Source organism: Rhagoletis pomonella, unplaced genomic scaffold (genome assembly GCF_013731165.1).
Source record: "Rhagoletis pomonella isolate Grant_MI unplaced genomic scaffold, Rhpom_1.0 Rhpom_scaffold_00002, whole genome shotgun sequence".
Lineage (NCBI taxonomy): Eukaryota > Metazoa > Arthropoda > Insecta > Diptera > Tephritidae > Rhagoletis > Rhagoletis pomonella.
In genome coordinates, this window is record NW_023458556.1 from 54,809,902 (window position 1) to 54,816,759 (window position 6,858).

The 6,858-nt window shown below is 37.3% G+C and overlaps 1 protein-coding gene across 1 annotated transcript in view; it reads left to right on the top strand.

Annotated features, from left to right (window-relative positions):
* Positions 1 to 6,858, top strand: part of LOC118733809 — a 53,650-nt gene that overhangs the window by 5,184 nt on the left and 41,608 nt on the right. The window lies entirely within an intron of this gene.

The following is a 6,858-nucleotide window of genomic DNA, read 5'->3' on the forward strand; positions in this document are numbered from 1 at the left end:
GGTAACCGAATATAACTAATTTGTTAATGAAGATGATCCTAAGATAATTTTATTTAGTAATGTTTAATTAGTAATTGTGATTAAGTTTCATGTTTTATTTTATTACTGAGTAAAAAAACACATTAAATAATTTTGATCGGTTTTACTATGCAAATACTTCTCTGTGCATTGGTTACTTCTAGATTTCATGATGTTTGTGGGAAATTTATTGCAAAGCCCAGATATGTCCTTAGATATGACTGTAGGTATCTTAATAATTTCAATAATGAATCATTTAAGTCCTCAACGCATAACATAATAAGTAGTTAAGCCTAGAATACATACATTGCTATTAATTTTTGCTGATACTAATTTTTACAATCTAATAAAAACTTGGTCAGCAAGTCTATTACACATAAGCACTAGCCAAGATGCGATAAATGACTGTTGATAAATAAGGGAGACGCTTAAAAGTGACCAACAATGGGCTTTCAATCAAATGTGGTTTGAGTGGATAAAAGATGATTTGCTGTTTACGCGCAGACTTTTTGCCATTTGAATGGCTCTAAAAGGATAATAGATTTTCTTCTTGTTCATCAGTTACTTTTGTGGGCCGGAAGTGGTGATGGGTATTTCTTTGGTGATTATGAATTTTTAAGTAAGTATGAGTTGGGGAAAACATAAAAGGAGGGAAAGTGAAGAGCGGAAGTGTATTTATTAAGAAGTTGAGCAGCCAAAGCAAATCGGGTGTGCATAAAGGCATGTATCTAAAGGAAATAGCAAAAGGTGGTTTTGATGACAAGGTGCGGCCAATGATACGGGATTTAGTATGCAAATATATCCCTTCTTTAAAATATCCAGTTGATGGTAAGGGTATGAAAAGAAAAAATGAAAGGAAGGGAGCGCAAAAAGGAAAAAAAAGAAAAAAAGGAAACGTAGTAAGTAGGTAACTAAAATAAATGGAAAGGAAATAAAGGCAAAAAAAAGAGTAAAGTGAAATAAAACAAACCAAAAATTAAAAAAAAATACAAATAAAAACAAGTAATCTAAAAAGAAATGTTTAAAGACAAGCTTTCCTTAGCGGGTAATGAAAAGAATAAAATCGACCCCCGAACCTCCTAATGACTAAATTTGATGTGGCGTTAATTCGTTCCATTTAAGTAATATACATTCTAAATTTGAAACAAATCGCACCATAAATACGGGGTTTTCAAATATATCGACACCTGCGCCAGCTAGCGGGTTAATTCATATGTATTTCATATTGCATTGTTATCGGGTTTTGAGCTAAGCTCGAAGTTTCAAGCCTGTAGCACATCAGGATGTTGAGTAGAAATTAATTGCAAGATTTGATTACACACAGCTGAAATATAATAAAACCTTCTAGTTTTGAAGAAACCCATCCATTATAGCATCGCTTACCGATGACCCACTGCGTCCAGGCAACTTAGTTGACATCATTTTGAGCTCAAAATATGCTTGCAAGGCAGTAAATACGACCATCGTAGAGATACACGAGCAGCTAAGACGATAATAAGCTAGCCAACGAGGCAGTACGAGAAGGTAAGAGGAGTAGGCAAACGTCACTAAGGCGGATGGGGACCAAGGCGAGTTTTTGTATTTCAACATATCACAGAGGAATACTCAAAGTTGGTGGAACCTTTTTTATGATCTGCAACGAATCAAGGCCTCCGCACTCAACCCACCTCGCGACGTGGGTTTGGTACGTAGACGATGGCAGTTTGAGTTTAGATTAAAGTTCCAAAGCTTCTAGGCTTAGGGGATATTGAAAATCCAGATGTCGTACAAGAGAAAAAGCAATGCACACGCAACGAATGACTCTTTGGTGTTGCTTTTGGGCTGGCGGAGTCGTGAAAAGTAGAGTCTAAGCCGGAGCTGAGGAATGAAATCATATGTACGACCCAAACTATGCCAAAAAGTGATGGAAAATTTTCGTAGACGGATTATACTTTTCTTAAGCTATAGCTATCGAAGGAAAACTTTTCCACCCCATTGAGTGGTAGCTGGAATTAGGATGGTGAAGAAGACAAACACAAGCCTCTAATTGACGATGATGTCGTCAATGTCCTACCTCCCGACTATGACGAGGTACGAACGGCAATTACCCGGTTGAAAACCGACAAGCCTGCTGTAGCTCACGGCCTTCCAGCTGAGCTATTCAAGTATGGCGGCGAAAAGTTGTTAAGGTGCATGCATTAACCCTTATGCAGAATGCGGTCAGACGAATGCATGCCCGACGACTGGAAAGACGACCCCGCCAAATCAAGCCCTAACAGCTAAAAAGACGTAAGCAACATTTGTTTTTAAGCTTATTTTTGAAAAATGTTCCTGGAGCATACAGGTACATATGTATGTGTATTAGAGGGCTGCACAATTTGTTTCAAATTTTCTACCTTCAAATGGAAGTATGTAAATGAATGAATGGAAAACATTCAAATCATTCAAACTCATTTCGGTAAAAGTTTGTTTTACAAACAAGTTTTTTCGTATTGTAATAGGAGCGCAGCAATACATATACTGCCGGAACAAAGTATTGGCACAGCAAATTTTTCACAATATATGCAACAATTTTCATTCTAATATTTTTCCGCTAACTTCGTATAAAAATATGGTTCATTCTACAACAAAAAACATAAAAATATAATGTCAATGTTATTGTGGCTTGTTAACATTTTAGTTTTAATATTTTATTGAGCTTTGTACCACGATTGTTTATTAGGAAAAATTGAAAAGCAACAAAGTCTAAGCGGTAGAAGTTATAGCACTATTTCGGAGATCACCACATCTCCTCATCAGACTTCTTTTTTCTAGACTTCAGCAGGAATCGAACCTGCGAATTCGATGTTCAAAGTCAGAAGCGTTAACCACTGAGCTATGTACATCCCGTAAACTCTTGTTGCTAGTTCATTTTCCTTATTCAACCAACTACTATCAAGTGCAGCTGATTTTCCGCTATTTAAACTCGACAGCGTGGTTGTTGTTGTCAATTCTATACATCCATTTGCTTATTTGCTTTTTTGTATAGCTTCAGGCAGGCTCTTCCTAAACTATGTATTTGTCAATGTTATTGTGGCTTGTTAACATTTTATTTTTAAAGGTTAAATATTAAAAATAAAATAAAAATATAATTCCTAAACTTTGTGCAAAACTCGCGAAAATTCAGCAAATTCCCATCAAAATTTTCAACTTTTTAATCAGATTTTTTGTAATTTTTTGAGTATGCAGTTTTACAGCCCATTAAATTATAGTAAAAAATGCAAGTTTGGAGTTAGTCAAAAGTCGCGTTAATTTTTGAGAACCTTTTTTGTTGAAGGTGTTTTGCATTTTTTCCATATAAAGTATTTTCGAAAAAAAATTTTTGTATGGAAGAGACTGCGTGAAAAAAATTCCCAAAAATCAACGGTAATTTCTAGCTACTTAAAACTTGCACTTTTTTAAAGTAAATTTGATTTTTTGGATATTGATAAAAAAAATTGCCATTTATTTCTATTCAATTTATTTTAACTTTGTTTGAATATTTCCATCAAACAATTTTTGTTGCCGGCAATATTGCCATCGAATGATTTCCTTTCCTATTGCCAGTCGCTCTAAAACGTCCGCCGAAGGCAACTCGCCTGGGCGAGTCGTTTTCTTATTACCTGAATGAGTCGTTTTCTTATCGCTTCAGCCGATATTTGGAATAATTTTATTCTTTTTAATACTTCATTTATTTTTTGTATACCAAATTGGAACTTACAATTGGAATTATTCCTTTTCTCGCTATGAGGCTTCCTATTTTCTCAATCCTGTCCTTGGGCATACCTTGGGCATACCTTAGATGCTTTTGGCCAATATTGTTGATAGGCCAAAATAATTCATTCGTTTTGTATATGAATAATTCATAGGCCGTTTTGAACGAATTCATGTAGCCCTCTAATGTGTATCCCCAAAAAATTTACAAAAAAAGGTCGGTTACGTCTTTTTTGTGGCGGCGGCTTAAAGCCTATAGATTGAAAGACTAAGCCCACCGTCAACGAACTAATAGGACAGGTGTTCACCATACGTCAAATCTTGTAAAACTTGGGGAAAAGGGATCGAAGGAAGGAAGTTTTCTTTATTTATATCTGAATTTGGTATCCCCGCGAAACTAAAACAGCTGTGTGTAAAATGACCACTAGCACCATTATAACTGGGAAGGATCTCTCCCAGCAGTTTTATACCAAACGGATTTCAGATAGGGCGACGCCCTTTCGTGTGATTCTTTAACCTGATATTGGACCGCTCAGGCACAGTTTTTTCCAAACAGGCAACGGCGAGCACCATAGGTGATAGAACAGTAAGCTGTATGAGCTTTACAACTACATTAACATACAGCGAAGCAATACACATCGGCTGCGCTGCCTCGGTCTCAAGTATTCCACGTCGATCGTGATGCTGATTGCAGTGTAATACCTGCTTTGCGATAGAGACCAGGTGGAGAATCACTTGGCTTCATTTTGTATTCTACTGCCATTTGGAATAGAAGAGCAACGACTGGCGTGCTGTATTTTACCCGACCAAAATCGCTTAGGTGATTACAGCACCAAATGAGAAGAAGAAAATGTATGTTTTGAAATTAAAATTTACGACATCAAATACAATATAAAGCACAGGGAAAGAACTCATAAATATTGCGTAAACGAAATGGAAGAAATATTGTGCTTAAAATTCGATGAATGATAAATGATATTAAAACACATCGCTGTTGGAATGTGGAGATATCATATATTTCTTTTTGCGAAAATTAATTTGTTTTTAACTAAAGAAAAGCGGTTTTAAAAAAATTAAAAGGGAAGTGTTTGCAATTAATTTTTAATACCCAGAGATTTTTAATGTTGCTATACTTATTGCCAAGAATATTTATAAAAAAAATCCGCTTCACTTCATTATAAGAGCACCTTCGACTATACACACATTTTAAGACTTAGATAAGAGGACTTGTATTCAATTAATTTAAAAATATAAGAAATTAGTATGCTATTTAAGTTACTACTAACCATCAAAGTAAAACTTTCAAATTTAAATACAATCTACTTTAAAATCGCTGTAAATATATGATATTCCACTCACCAAAGTCGAATGCGCGTTCCAATATCACTGAATGCCTTTTTGGCAACGCGGCCGCCCGTTGCTGCTGCTGCTGTTGCTGATGATGGTGGTGAGAGTGCTGTTGTGGCATATGTTGTCCACCACCACTCCCATACAAATGCTGTTGACGATCTTTGATGCCATCACCACCACTATTGTCCTCGCCATCGGGCCCCAAGCGCACATCGTATGGTCCACCACCACCCGTCGTGGGCTGCTGATATTGATGCGCATGTTGTAGGTAGTGACCCGCCATACCACCCGCTGCCGCCAACGCTGGCACAGTTACTGCACAAAGTGCTTGCATTTTTGCTGATTGTTGTTGTTGTTGTTGTTGCAAACGATGCTTATGCGGTGAATTCGGTTGCGCCGGCAGCGTTGGTTGCTGTTGGTGTGGTTGCGTGTGCGTGTGCTGATGTTGCGCAGATGTTGTTGGGCCTGGTATTGTTGGCAGTTGTGAATGTTGTTGATGCAGGCAACAATACTTGATGTGTTTGCAAAAGAGATTGCCATTGCCACTGCCACTGCCACCGGCGCTACCTCCACCACCACCGCCGCTACTGCCGCTGCCAGTACTGTGTCCACTGCCTATACTATGAACGCCACCAGAGCCGCTGCCACCGTGACCAATACTATTCAGTGTGGCAATGCTGCTGCTGCTGCAAATGCTGCCTCCAGCACTAGCGCCGCTGCCACTACTCATTGCTCCACTGCCACAACTGCCGCCAACACTGCCATACGTGGCGGCTGGATTGCGCGGCCGGTGCACGCGAAACGAACTGGACCGACCGACCGAATGACTAGCGCCTTCTCCGCTAGCGCTGTGCGGGTGTGTAGGGCAACGAAGACTACCGCCATGACGGCGTTGCATGAATCTGCTAGTGTTGCTGGCTGTATTGCGGCTGGTGTTGTTGTGATGCGGTATCACCTAGATTGCAATGAGAAATAAAGAACGAGAGTGGTAGACAGACAGCATGCGATGATTTATGTGTAGGTTTTAGATAGGAAAAAAAGCTTCAAATGATGAAATTGAATAAAAAATTAAAATAAAGCAAAACTCACATCACTCTCTATTCACAAAAAAAAATAAATAAATAATTATCGATACTATTTTGCCATCGGAATGAGTAAGTTTATTGCATACAAAGACTTCCACCAAAATAATTCGAATTTACGTAAGCTGAACCGATTTGAAAATACCATCAAAAATCTCGATATTTGGATTCCGTTGATAAAATGTTCAAAAATTTACATGCAGACCTTTTGAGCTCAAATTCTTCTATAATCCAAGTTGATCTTTTAGAAAAATGTTTTTAAAAATTAATTTTGCTTATGAAAAATCTGGGTTTTCGGAGTTTTTTTCAAAATGGTTCAGCTCACATAAATCTTTATATTTTCCCGCAATATTTTGCGGTAAGTCTTTAAATATATATATATATATTTGTAGAGGTTTTTAGGAATTCGTTTTTGATGAGATTTTTTTATTAGTTTTGTTTTGCAAGGGAAAGATGATAAGTATTTAGAATCAATATGTTTTGAACAGTTCTTAAAATATTTGAGTATATATATATATATATATATATATATATGATATATATTTCGCTGGCAAGGGACTGTACGTATATTTGTACCAAGTTAAAACCTAAACGGATACACAGAATCGAACCGAAATTTGACACGGCATCTCTACGACTGCTGTTTCAGGGATAGTTTATATGTATAAAAATGGGCTTAGCGAAGGGGGCATGGCAT